Here is a 14,531-nt window from a genome sequence, read left to right as displayed (position 1 = left end):
AGCAGTCGATGATGAGCTACCCAGCCTAATCCGAGCCTCCTGCACTCGGTCCATAGGCCCTGCAATCACAGATCATCACGTAAACATTCAAGTACTCCTAAATGTGCTAAGAGTTTCTGTCTCTACCACCTTCTCAGGCAGAGTGTTCAAAGTAACTGGCTGAAAAAATGTTTTCCCATCTCCCAGCTAATCCTTCCATCAATTACTTTGAATCTATGCCCCCGATTATTGATTTCTCTACCAAGAGTCTTTTTGATTCACTCTATCTGGGTTCCTCCTAATTTTATACACCTCAATTAAATCTCCCCTCAGCCTCCTCTGTTCCAAAGAAACAACCCCAGCCTGTTCAATCCTTCCTTTAACCCTCTGCCATACCATCTCCAGTGTGATCACATCATTTGTTGTGGTGACAGACATGTACACAGTACTCTGGCTGTGGGATGACTCATGTTTTATACAATTCTAGCATAGCCTCTGTGCTCTGGTAGTCTAGAACTCAGCCAATAAAGAAAAGTATCCCATTTAGCTTCTTGTCCACCTTATCAAGTTGTCCTGCTCCTTCCAGGGATCTGTAGACTTACTCTCCAAGGTTCCTCTGCTCCTCTACACTTCTCAGTAACTTACCATTTATTGTCTATCCCCTTGACTTTTATACCGTCCTGAAATACATCACCTCTCATTTCTCCAGATTGAATTCTATTTGTCACTGTTCTGCCCACCTGACCAGTCCTTTGATATCTTCCTGCAGTTTTCTTCATTATCAACCACACAACCAATTTCTGTATCGTCCACTTGGAAAGCAGATCATGCACCATCATGCGGTTACTCTCAATCTCCAGACACACAGCCAGCTGGATCTAAAGAGATCAACCACAACTGCAGCCCTTTCAGTCAGTGCCATAACAGCTTTGTAACACTGAGCGATGGTAATGTAGTGAGATGGATGGAAGAGAGCAAGAGTTTCTGTGGGAAGTTGATGAGCTACAGTATGTGGCAGGCAGCGAAATGGTGTGTGTGGGAAGATAGCAAGATACATTGGAGAGAGGAACCAGGGGCTTCAGCAAGAGGTGGTTTTTGGGCAATGAAACAATGTCAGAAATGGATACAGGAAGGTGAAGCATTTAAACTTTGAAAAACAAAATTTGCTGAATAAAAGGAAAAGTCATGGCAGAGTGAGCGCCTAATAAGGTCAGAGTGGGAAGAGGAGAGAATTACGTTCTGACCATCACCAAGACTATTTAAATTGACCTTCATAATATTTCCTAACTCCAGGCCCACATGATGCGGAAACCCTCATCCATACCTTTGCTACCTCTAGTCTCGGCTATTCCAACACACTCCTGTTCTTCCACTTTCTACCCTCCATCAACTTGAGGTCATCCAAAAACTCCGCTGCCCATGTCTTAACTCTCAGCAAACCCCATTCACCTCCCTGTGCTCACTGGTTTACACTGGCTCCTGACCCAGCAACATTGATTTTAAATGGTCATGAGTGTTTTTAAATCTTTCCAATGGCCTCACCTCACCTCTCCCTCTCTCTGGAATCTCCTCCAGCCTCACAACCCTCCAAGGTATCTGTGCTCCTCTAATTCTGTCCTCTTGTAAATCACCTACTCCCTTCACCTGACCATTAGGAGCTGAGCATTCTTCTGGCTGAGCCCTAAGTTCCTCCTTAAACCTCTCAGCCTCTCTCTTTCTCTCGGTGCTCATTTCAGATGATCTTTAAAAGCTGCCTCCTTGACTGAGTTCTTGCTCACTCTAATTTTCCTTCTGTGGCAGAGAAGATCCTGAGGGGCAGATAAAAGTTCTATATAAATCCAAGTTGTTGTTGTTGAGAGCAGGAGGATGGAATCAGAGCTGAGAGGAAAGCTGAGCCAGGGAGTTGGAAAAGTGAGATCAACGCAAAGCTGGAGAAAATACAACCAGACTCAGCTGTAAGCCAGGAGTGCAGAGTGAGATACTGTGAACACAAAGCTGGGAAGATTGCACTGATTGTGAGAGATGCTTTCTCAATATTTCTATCAGAACGGCTTGTGTTTAAAATGAAATAGCGGGCAGTAAAATGAGGTGAAGCATTGTCTCCAGATTCTGCTGTAGAGGAATTACCTTACATAAGGTACAAGACCCAGTCATTAGGTTCTGCTCTTGCTCCTCATTGCTGCATAAAAATTGAGAGGCATTAATGTTAAATTTGTCAAATGTGAAATGGACAAACAATAATTTGATCTTCCCTCCTGATTGTACATTAGAAATCTACTCCACCGATAGGGCATTGAGATGAAGCCTGGACTCTCCTCTACAGTCCTGCCCCAAATCAGGGGCCCTGGTGACTGAACAATGGGTGGGTGCTGAGACCAACCACTCCTTTTACAGACCTGCTGAGAACTTCCCAGCATTTACCAGGGTATCCCTATCAGATGCATGTTGATTGTGGCAGGACAGGCCAGGCCTGGCACTACACAATGTCACCAACCCCAGGCATTCCAGCTGAGGGATGGGGATAATTATTGGGGCAGCATGTTGGGTGAGGGTCTCCAAATTAAGCACCTCTCCCTCTCAGTCTGTGTTGGTCCAGGCCCAAGCTCAGGCCCAAAGCCTGCCTGATCGATCCTTTCTACCTTGTCCTGCAGCTCATGCAGACAGCAAAAGAAAAAGGAGCAGCATTTACATTTGGGTCCTTAGCAGGTTCCTGCTCACTGATGGGGTTCTGTCATGGATAGGAAATAAGATTCAAACCAGGAAACTGGCCCAGGTCACAGCAGCTTCAGGCTGACAGGTCTCATCCAGGCTAGAAAAGGAGCTCCAGGTCACAGTGGGTGATTGCAGCTTCCGCACTGGGTGGCACCTTTGCTGATTGTGGTGTTTGTGGTGTGTATGTACCTCGGTTTAGGATTATTGACCACTTTTCCACAGAAAGGATCTGTAAATATGTTCCTTGTAAGGTCTGTGATTCAGTTTAAAATGTGATCAACCAGTTCAGAATTTTTAAAATGATTCAGCCCAGGATGTGGGGACCAGTGGCCATTTATCATCCATCCTAATTGCCTTGATTTGATGCAATTGAGTTGGATCGGACGGCAGTTAAGAGTTAACTATGTTGGTATGGGACTGGAGTCACATGTCAACTCAAGGACACAGGAGTCCTTGATGTGATTACCTCCAATTTGATTGAAGTAGATTTGTTATCAGGATTTTCCTAAATTTGCAGATGTTCTGAATTTCCTCAATACATCAACTCAGTTTGACTCTGAACACAAAGACACATCCCCCAGTTACCTCTGATGAGACCCCAGTTGTGTGGAGATCCTTTACTGTGCAGCCTCTGAGTTTTCGCCCTGCTGCCCTGGCTCAATGGGACCAGAGAATACGGACTAGACCCCAGCACAAGCAGAACTTCACACAGCGGCACAGTAAAGTCCCTTTATGACATCATAATGCTGCGCACACTGCAGTATATGTAATAAATTACTCAGATGCAGTGACCCCAGGTACAGTTCCGCATGATTTCATCTATTTTCCAATCAAAACATTCCATGTGAATGTTTAGACCTGCTCTGCTCCCCCACTTTTAAACTCGAACCTCTAATTGATATTGTCGCAGGATGTTCCTTTATTGTCTGGAGAGTATGGGTAAATCAGGCCAAAAGGGTGTTGATTGTGGAAAAGGCAGTGGCTAGCTCAATGGGCAGACTGAAAGACAGATATCCAGTGGTTGGTACTTGGCAGATACTCACCTGACTCCAAGTATAATGACCGATAGCCTGGGTCCTTCTGTAAATGAATATCCTTCAGGGTAAATATCGAGCTTGCTGCAAGTAAAGTTAATACTCTTAAGGTTCTAGTTGTTGCACGTTACCACATAGCAATACACCACGGATCGACCGAGGAGAAACAGGATGGTGAGGGGTCTGAGGGATGGGAGTGAGGGACAGCACTGACAGAGGGGAAAGAGAGGGAACTGATGTGTGAGGAGAAGGCCACAAAAGTAGAACAGTGCTGCTATCTTCATGACTGCATTTCCTAAACTGTAGTATTTAATAATAATACTATACAGAGGACGTATATTCAGCCCATTGTGCTTGTGCTGGTTCCTTGAAAGCACTACCCAATTAGTCACACTCCAAAACTCTGAGCAGCCAGCCAAACAGCCATGCAGAGTCAGAGGCCTCAGCCAATCATGCAGCAGGGACAGGCAGGAAGTTGTTAGCCCCGCCATTGCTTCACGTGGTCAAGGGTCTGGGCGTCATATTTATGTGTAATCTCACACAGACATCCAGATCTCGGCATGCAGCAGCATCAGTCTGGCTGTTTGTGAGAAACTGTAATCCTAAGATCTCTGGCGCTGAACACAGCGACAATTCATTCGGAGATCAAGAGATCAAAAAGGTTCTCATTCTGGCTGGAATCTGGATATAAAAATGTGTCACAGGCGAGTCTGACACATCGCTCTGTCGTCCTTGCCCTGCTATCAGTGACCCACTCACTCAGCCCCCATCACCTTTGACCAACTCTCATCCAACTAAGAGCTTCCATGTGTCATCACTAGTCAGCACAATCCGGCATGTTGCAACAGCAGCCACGCCCTTTCACTGCATTCACATGGACTGATCACTAGTGTCACTATCACTGTGTTCACACGGACTGATCACTGGTGTCGCTATCACTATGCTCACGTGGACTGATCACTAGTGTCATTGCGCTCACATGGACTGATCACTAGTGTCACTTTCACTGCACTCACATGGACTGATCACTAGTGTCACTATCACCGTACTCACATGGGCTGATCACTAATGTCACTATCAATGTGCCCACATGGGCTGATCACTAATGTCACTATCACTGTGCTCACATGTACTGATCACTATTGTCACCACTGTGCTCACATGGACTGATTACTAGTGTCACTATCACTGCACTCACATGGGCTGATCACTAGTGTCACTTTCACTGCGCTCACATGGACTGATCACTAGTGTCACCGTCTTGACATATACTGATCACTATTGTCACCATCACCGTGCTCACATGGACTGATCACTAGTGTCACTATCACTGCACTTACATGGACTGATCATGCATGTCACAATCACTGCGCTCACATGAACTGATCACTAGTGTCATGATCACTGCGCTCACATGAACTGATCACGCGTGTCACTATCACTGCGCTCAAATGGACTGATCACTAGTGTCACTTTCACTGCGCTCACATGGACTGATCACTAGTGTCACTATCACTGTCTTGACATATACTGATCACTATTGTCACCAACACCGTGCTCACATGGACTGATCACTAGTGTCACTATCACTGCACTCACATGAACTGAACACTAGTATCACTATCACCATGCTTACATGGACTGATCACTAGTGTCACTATCACCATGCTCACATGAACTGATCACTAGTGACACTATCACTGCGCTCACATGAATTGATCACTAGTGTTGCTATCACTGCGGTCACATGGACTGATCATGTGTGTCACTATCACTGTGCTCATATGGACTGATCACTAGTGTCATTATCACCATGCTTACATGGACTAATCACTATTGTCACTATCATCGCGCTCACATGGACTGATCACTAGTGTCACTATCACTGCACTCACATGAACCAATCAGTAGTGTCACTATCACCATGCTTACATGGACTGATCACTAGTGTCACTATCACCGTGCTCACATGAACTGATCACTAGTGTCACTATCACTGCACTCACATGTATTGATCACTAGTGTTGCTATCACTGTGCTCACATGGACTGATCACTTGTGTCACAATCACTGTCTTGACATATACTGGTCACTAGTGTCACTATCGCCGTCCTAGCATGTACTGATTACTATTGTCACCATCACCGTGCTCACATGGACTGATCACTAGTGTCACTATCACTGCACCTACATGGACTGATCATGTGTGTCACAATCACTGCGCTCACTTGAACTGATCACTAGTGTCACTATCACTGCGCTCACATGTACTGATCACTAGTGTTGCTATCACTGCGGTCACATGGACTGATCATGTGTGTCACTATCACTGCACTCATATGGACTGATCACTAGTGTCACTATCACCGTGCTTACATGAACTGATCACTCATGTCATTATCACCATGCTTACATGGACTAATCACTATTGTCACTATCATCGTGCTCACATGGACTGATCACTAGTGTTACTAACACTGTGCTCACATGGACTGATCACTTGTGTCACTATCACTACACTCACATGGGCTGATCACCCATTCCCCTATTCCTACCACATATGATGTCAGTATACTGATATAAAGAGTCACCTTTTGAATGAAGAGATGATGGATTGTACTCACTGTCAGCCAATTCCAGGATTTTCTCCCCAAAGGTTTTGAAGTAGTGATGTTTGACTGCTTCCTGTGCTGTAATCCTGCCCTTCCCTTCAAACTGGAGAAGACAAACCCTGTTCACAACAGTTAACCAGCATGTTCGTTCAAAAATACTGGCTGAGAAATTGGATTCATTGACGTTTTAATTTTGGTCGTTACGAGTGCTTTTACAGTTCCAAAACTTTTCAGGCAAATCGTGCTGGACGCCATATTATTGCAGAGATAGCACATTGTTGGTGAATGTCCATCAGGCATATGCAGAACAGGCACGTTATGGCAACATTGGCATCAGTGGCACCGTTTTGATGCTGAACTATCCAGGCAGTGCCCTCTCTGAAAGACTCACTGCTGAACATGTATTCAGCAACAGGAAGGTACCCTGCCTCCCCAACTTTCCTACCACCACAATTTAAAGAGTTCAACTACTTACAGATTAGTTCCTGAGTGATTTCTTGTGCTTGTGGCTGTGATCCTACAAGTATTTGGTGCTTTCTAAAGTTGTTTCAAGTTGCAACAGTCTACAGGGAGTGGAGTGGCAAATACTGAAGGAGTTTTTGCTGGCTTCAAAGCTTCTGCAGAAATTAGGTGCTCCTAGACATGGGTCAAAATCCTCACAATACCGTATGATTCGGAGATTGTGCAGAGGCCACACAGAGCAGGACAAGTTGCTGCATATCGGTGGGGCAGGGCAGGGGGAGGTGTCGTGAAAGAGGCCACATCCACCCAGTGTGGTAAAGAAGCAATTTGCCTATCAAAACCATAATGAGGAACAATGTGAGAGACTTCAGTGCTTCATAAAGGATTTCCTCTCTGAAATCTGCCACCTTCTGCAGCCTCAACTGCAACCTTAGAGCAGGAAGAGGACGGCATTGCCAGGGGCTGTGAAGGTGACCATGTTGATGAATTTTAAGGCATCTGGCTGCTCCCAGGCTAGAGATATTTATAACATTTCAGAGTGTGTTGTCCATTGTTGCCTAAGGGAGACCCTGAGGCTCTCTACTGAAAGAGAGCTAACAACATTTCATTCAGTCTTGCCAGTGAGAAACAGGCAAAGTGAGCATGTGGCTTTGCAGGGGTTTCAGGACTCCCCACTGGAGCCAGTGCCTATACATATGTCGCTTTGCAGATGCCATATGCCAACTCTGCCCAATGCACAACTCAAAAGGAATTCCATTTCCTCAACATCCAGCTGGTGTGAGGCTGAAGACAGGGAAGCAACCAGGTCAATGCCCAGTATTCTGAAAGCAGTCAGAATACCTTCATTCTGTAATCAAGCCTCCACAACAAACCAAAGGGTGGTCCCTGGGCAACAAGGACTATCCACTTATGACAAGATGCTAATGGTGTTGGGTCAAAACCCTCACATCCTTGCAGTGTCAGTATCTGAGCTGATGGCTATGTGTGAGATGATGTGATAGTGCTGTGCCTTCATCATCATTATCTTCTTGGTGTTTCTCCATTGTCTAACCAGATTATATCTCTTGGCTACCTTGGAAAGAAAAAGCCACAAGGCTAAGGTTGTGTTGAGGGGAGAGAGGAAGTAGTAAGTAATAGTAAATACATGCTTTTACCATCTAAAGCTTGTAAATCAGAAGAGAGTTTAGAATGAGGGGGCAGTGAGATGTGAGGAGGAGGATTAAGCAGAAAAATACCATCATCTTTGATGATTTTAGCCTGATGGCCTCAGCCATGAGCATCTCAACAATGGCCCCTCCGGTTAGCTGCTGCTGCCTCAGGCTGTCCTGCAAGAGGTTGAGGGAAGTATGTCATTGAGTGCTGTGCAATCTGATTGGCTAATATCCCTGTCCTGGTGAAGCTGTGAGAGGTAGATGTGAGTCTTGCAGCTCTGCCAAGCTGGGTGAAGCAAAGTATCTGAATGTTAAGTGTGAGTCATGCTTGACAGAGATTGTTGTAGGTGAGTGATGTGAGGAATTAATAATGGGAAGCAATGAAATGGTATAGACTTTGAAGAGCATTTTGTGTCTGTCTTCACAGTGGTACATCCCAGGAATAGGAAAAAATCAAGAGGCAAAAGGATGGGAGGAGCTTAAAACAGTCATAATAACTAGAGAAAAACTACTGGGAAAATTAACAGGATTAAAAGCAGACAAGTCCCCTGGACCCAATGGCCTGCATCCTAGGACCTTAAAAAAAAGTGGCTGCAGAGGTACTTAACGATTGGTTGTAATCTTCCAAATTTCCCCAAATTCTGGAAAAAATCCCAGCAGATTGGAAAACAACACAAATGTAACACCTCTATTCAAAAAGGAGGGAGACAGAAAGTCTAACATCTTTCACTGGGAAAATGCTGGAATCCATTATTAAGGAGGTAATAGCAGGACAGTTAAAAAATCATAATATAATCAGGCTGAGTCAACCTGGTTTGTGAAAGGGAAATCGCGTTTGACAGATTTATTAAAGATCATTTAGGATGTTACAAGCAGGATGGATAAAGGGGAACCTGTTGATGTAGTGTATTTTTATTTCCAAATGACATTTGATAAAGTTTCACATAAAAGATTACTATACAAGATAAGAGCTCATGGTGCTGTGGGTGATATATTAGCATGGATAGAGGGTTGGCTAATGTACAGAAAACAGAGTGGGGATAAGTGAGTCATTATCAGGTTGGCAAACTGTAACTAATGGAGTACCACAGGGGATCAATGCTGGGGCCTCAACTATTTACAATCTATATAAATGAAGAAACTGTATGTACTGTAGCCAAGTTTGCTGATGATACAAATATAAGTTAAGAGTCTGCAAACGGACATAGATAGGTGAAGTGCGTGGGGAAAAATGTGGAGTATAATGTGGGAAAATGTGAACTAGTCCACGTTGGCAGGAAGAATAGAGGAGCTGAATATTATTTAAATAGAGGGAGATTGCAGAATTCTGAGGCATAGAGGGATCTGGGTGTCCTGGTACATGAATCACAAAAGTATGCAGATACAGCAAATGATTAGGAAGGTAAATAGAATGTTGGGCTTTATTGCAAGGGGAATGGGATATAAAATTAGGGAAATCTTTCTACAACTGTACAGAGCATTGGTGAGACTGCACCTAGAGTACTGTGTACAGTTTTAGTTTCCCTGCTTAAGGAGGGATAGATGTCCACTGCAGGCAGTTCAGAGAAGGTTCACTAGGCTGATTCCTGGGATAAAGGGGTTATCTTATGAGGAAAGGTTGAGCAAGTTGGGCCTATACTCATTGGAGTTTAGAAGAATGAGAAATGGTCTTATTGAAATAAGCAAGATTCTGAATGGGGAGGATGGGGTGGATGCTGGGACGATATTTCCTCTTGTGGGGGAATCTACAACTAGGGGGCATAGTTTAAAAATAAGAGATCTTTAGAGCATTTAAGATGGAGATGAGGAAGAATTTCTTCTCTTAGACAGTTGTTAGTGCTTGGAATTCTCTTCCCCAGACAGCAGTGGAGACTGGGTCATTGCATATATTCAAAGCTGAGTTAGACCCAAGTTTTGATCGATAATGGAGTCAAGGGTTATGGGGGACAGTCAGGAAAGTGGAGTTAAGGCCACATTAAGATCAGCCATAATCTTATTGAATGTTGGAGCAGGCTCGAGAGGCTGAATGGCCTACTCTTGTTCCTATTTCTTATGCTCTTACATGTGGGGGGTGAATTGAGCAGTGGCTGAGGCTAGCAGTGTAGCATGTGGCATGTAAAATGAATTCATTGACCTTGGCCACTTGAGGTCATTGCATGATGTCATTGAACTTCTTGCAACACTGCATCCAATTCCTTGGGGTGCACTCCTGTCACTGATCTCCACAGCTAGTGGCATCCATTCCCTTTCAACAATTTGTCTGGAGGGCCTCCTTCCCCCCATGAAGATACAGGACATCTCTCCTCCACTCCACCTTGTACACCAGAGCCTCCTGTACAGCACCTGAAAACCTTGAAGTCTGCTCTCTCTCTTGCTGAGCCATTCCTTTCTTTACCAGGTCAAATTCTCATCAGCTACAACTCCTCGTGCCTGTTTTGTCTTGCGTTTAGTGTCTAGTTTGTGTTTCTTTAGGGTTTGCCTGTTACCGTCAGAATGCTACCATAAATTGTTATTTGTAAAACCATTCTTGTTTATTTACAGATCTATGTACATCTCAGTAACTCTACACCAAGCTGTACTTCTGCTTCCCTCCAGATTGCAGTTACTTGATCATGTGACATTGCATCATATTTACATCAGCGGTTATGTCAGTAACTGATGTTCCTGCTGCGAACACTTTACATCTACATTTCCACCCACCTCCCCCCCTCCCCACCCAAGTCTTTATCCCAGGTATACACATCCCCTCGTACAACTCCCTGCAACAGCCTCAGACTAAACAGGGTTAGTCTCTGTGGTGCTTTGACCAATCTCCCTGGCGTGGTCCTGATTTCATTTTGAGGTTGAGGCTGAACTGCACTCTCTCATTCTTCGATAGGAGTGTATCCCACCTGGGTGGTCATAGAGTTTCTACTTGTTTCTAGTTCCTTGTCTCCACATCTAAATAGTATGTCCACTGTTGGTTTCCATTGGTTTCCTTCCCAATGATATCAAGGCACTTCGGTTCCTCCTGATATTTCCCTGCTCCACCTCGATTCTATAAGATCTCGGCTGTGAAGCTCTTTCTATTACTCTGCTTTCTGTTGCTCTTCTGTCCGCACTCTTTCCCTGGGCTGTCACACTTTCCATTCTTGTGCTCTGTGCCTGAAGTTGAAATGCTGAGCTTGACAGTCTCTTTGTTGCTCCTCATGCCTCCTAACTTCCTCCCGATTGTCAGAGGCAATGTCAGGTAGTAATGTTTGTTGTAGAGCTGGAAGCTGCATTTGCACCTGTCTTCCCATCAGTAGTTCTGATGACGAGAACCTGTTTTTAGTGTGAGGTTCTGTAGTTAAGAAGGACTAAGTTAAGTTTTCATCAATTCCTTGATTGTTCCAACTTCCCTTTCTGCTTCTCTGTTTGGTGGAGGATAGCTAGGTGAATGAGTCACATGCAAGAGACCATATTCCTGCATAAATTTATGGAACAGCTCATTAGCAAACTAAGGTCCATTGTCTGACACCACAACGTCTGTGATGCCATGTGTCATGAAGGTTCTTCTTAGTGATGTATTGACTGTCTCTGTCGTGATGCTGTGCAGTCCACTCACTGGAGGAGTAATCAGTGACGATGATGAAAGCTTTGCCTTTGAACTCCAATAAATCCATTCCCAGATACAGCCATGGCTGTGAAGGAAAGTTGGAGTGAAGTGGTTCACTATGCTGCTGGCTATTCACTGCACACGTGGTTAACTTGTCAATGAAGAGGCTGATGCCTGACCACTGTTGGACCCTGGCTCGGAATTTCACTATTCCCAAGTGACATTGATGGATCTTTTGGAGAATTGTGAGTCAGTGTTTTAGAGATGACTAGTCCATCATTAAAAATGAACAAATGAATGATTGTGAGATGTTTTCTCTGTTCAAAGTATTGGCAAAATACTGGGTTGTTTGGAGTATAATTCTGCCATCTGTTTTGACAATGCTCTTCTATTTGGATTCATTAATCATTCTGCTGTTCTCCTTACTTAATCTCTTGTAATGTTTTCTCCGTGGTTGCTAAGTGTTTAGTAATGAGCGAAGTATATGCTCCTGCTGCATCAATAAAATTTAAATCTTCCAGCTTGACTCCTTCTACTTGTATTCTTGATAATAAAGCTGCAATTGTCTGGTGCTTCTCTTGAATGTACTCAGTCATTAAATTGCATCTCATGAATCTCAGTCTAAAACATTGGATTCTGGGCAGCATTTTTGTAATTTCCTTTGGGGAGAGTAACCAAAGGTTGTGTTCGGTTTCAATTTTAAACCTTAATCCCATGACATAATCAGAGAATTTCCCATGGGCCCATATGCCTGCTAATGCTTCTTTCTCAATGGTTGCATATCCTTTCCCTGTGTCCATGAAACCTCTTGAGGTATAATAAACCAGTTCTTCTTTGTCCATCTTTTTGAACTTGAAACAGAACTGCACTCAAGCCTGTAGATGATGTGCCAGCGGCTACAATTGTTGCAACTCTGGATTGTCATGTGCTAGAATTTCTGGTGAAATTAGGAGATTTTTATCCGTCAGAAGGATTTTTTTGTCAACATTCCAGCACCTCTGTTGACCTTGTCTCAGCAGCTGTTGTAATGGAACATTGATTTTTGCAAAGTTGCCTACTTGGTTTTATCATCCCAAGGAGTCCTTGTAATTCTGCAATGGTTCTGGGCTGTGGAAACTATCTAATCGCCTTGGTTTTCTGCAGGTCAGCAGTAACTCCTGAAGCACTTGTCATTTAATGTCAAACCTACTTATTTTAGGACTTTAAGGACTTCTCTCACTCGATGGTCATATACTTCCCTCGATGGACCATGTACAAGAATGGTGACCATATGGTATATTACTCCTGCTATGCCTTCCAGGGTGTGAAACATTGTTATTTGGAATATCTCAGGCACAGAAGCAATTCCGGATGGTAACCTGTTAAAAGCATAACAACCAAATGGGGTAATAAAAGTAGTTAGCTATCTGGATTCTTTGTCCAAAGGTGCCTTCCAAAAGCCAGTGTTAGCATCCAATTTTCTGAAGAGAGTGCTTTTTGGTTCTGTTCTGTTTATTTCTGTTCTGTCTTTCTAGTTCTGTTGAAGGGTCATGAGGACTCGAAACGTCAACTCTTTTCTTCTCCGCCGATGCTGCCAGACCTGCTGAGTTTTTCCAGGTCATTCTGTTTTTGTTTTGTGCTTTTTGGTAATTTGGTGAGACTTTCATCCACTGATGCCATCGAGTGGATCTCGTGCTCTGGTGACTTGTTTAATTGAGTCAAGTCTGCACAGATTTTAATTGAACCATTAGGCATTGGTACTGTGAACATTCCAGAACACCAGTTCATTGGTATAGTTACTGGAGAGATGATTGATCCCTTGTTGTAACATGTGTTCAATCTTGCTCTCAAATTTGTCTAAGAGTGGGTGAGGGGCCTTCCTCACTGTGGGGAGACACATAGGCTTAGCATCTGCCCTTAGGATTGTGAGATATTTTGCCTTCAGCTTTCTTAAGAATGAAAAGTGAGATGGAAATTCATTCCTGAATATATTCCTAGACTGCTTGTCAGCAATTCCATAAACCTTGTAAATCAGCCTCACCTGTAAGCGTGCTTTTCTGCTTAATAATGGTGACTCCTGGTTCTGTATAATATATAGGGGTTCACCAATTTCTTTATCCTTGTATCTTAATCTTGCCAAGTGTTAGCTCTTCATCAGATAATAATGAAACATCAGCATTATCTAGCTTGAATTCTGTTGGATGACCACCAACTTCTGATTTAATGCTCCAGTAATTATTTTCTGTTTTGGTAACTTCTCCTAGGAAGGTAATATCTTTTCTCAGTGACTCTTCCACTTCTTGGATTTGACTTGGTCTTGTTATTTTCTCTTTCCTCCTGTGAGCTACTTGTATTTTAGATTGGTAGACAATTTTAAAACGTCCAAACAGTTCTGGCACTCTGCTCCCCCTGATGGACATTCTTCTGGCTTGTACAGGGTTTTCCAACCACAGAAAGAGCATCTTAAGATGGTGGCTGATGGGCTTTTCTACAATTTTGCGGACTTTTGCTTCAATGCATTTTCTGTCAAACATATTGAATGGCTTCACTCATTCTTTTCCAAGGGTCACCACTTTACCCATGAACATCGGCTCTGTTTTGCTTCTTACGTTCGGTCTGTACTGCCTTTGCGAGAGTTAACTCTTTCATCATTTGCAAGAGATCTGACCAGATTTCATTCAAGACCCCAACTACAATGCAATTGCATATTATTTTACCTCTGAGGATCCCGTAGTCACAATTCTCTGCCAGCCTGTACAAATCATTTAAGAATGATCTATGCATTCACTTGGTTTTTATCTGCTGTAATTAAATTTTTGCTCATTTCAAACACTGAAGTATTCTTCAAGTGCCTGGAGGGCTTCATCGTATGAGTTTGAAGCCTCATAGGCTCACTGTCTCCTTATTATGTCATCTGCAATAGTGCCTACTGCAAAGAGCAAAGTGTTGACCTGATCCATTCTTTTTTACTTCTTATGGAAACCTGAAGCTGTTCTGTATCTGGAGAATCTTTTCAGTTTTCTCA

Source organism: Carcharodon carcharias, chromosome 7 (assembly GCF_017639515.1).
Source record: "Carcharodon carcharias isolate sCarCar2 chromosome 7, sCarCar2.pri, whole genome shotgun sequence".
Taxonomy (NCBI): Eukaryota; Metazoa; Chordata; class Chondrichthyes; order Lamniformes; family Lamnidae; genus Carcharodon; species Carcharodon carcharias.
The sequence above is the reverse complement of the archived record's forward strand: the minus strand, read 5'-3'. Positions refer to the sequence as shown.